Below are 328 nucleotides of genomic sequence, written 5' to 3'. Positions count from 1 at the left end.
TATGTTTAAGTTATTTCTGTGAATTGTGTCAAATAAGGCCCTTTCCTTTGTAACAAGTCTTTCAGTGCGGCAAGTTTCATACAGATTAGCGTACTTCGCTTCAAACTCTAGCAGGTCTTCGCGTATATCTTGGGGCATGATCTGCATGACTACATTTAGTGCCCCTGTGAAAGAAACATGTGAAAAGTGGTGGTTAGAAATATAATACCGTCCAATAAATTTCATCTGTTTTCATTCCGATGCCCAGAGATGGCCCCAGCAGCGTTTAAGCCGATGGGGCCATCTTTTAAACAAAAATGTGTTGCAGCCCCCTTCTAAACAGGGGCAT

Source organism: Penaeus vannamei, chromosome 7, assembly GCF_042767895.1.
Source record: "Penaeus vannamei isolate JL-2024 chromosome 7, ASM4276789v1, whole genome shotgun sequence".
Taxonomy (NCBI): Eukaryota; Metazoa; Arthropoda; class Malacostraca; order Decapoda; family Penaeidae; genus Penaeus; species Penaeus vannamei.
Note: the sequence above shows the minus strand (reverse complement) of the source record.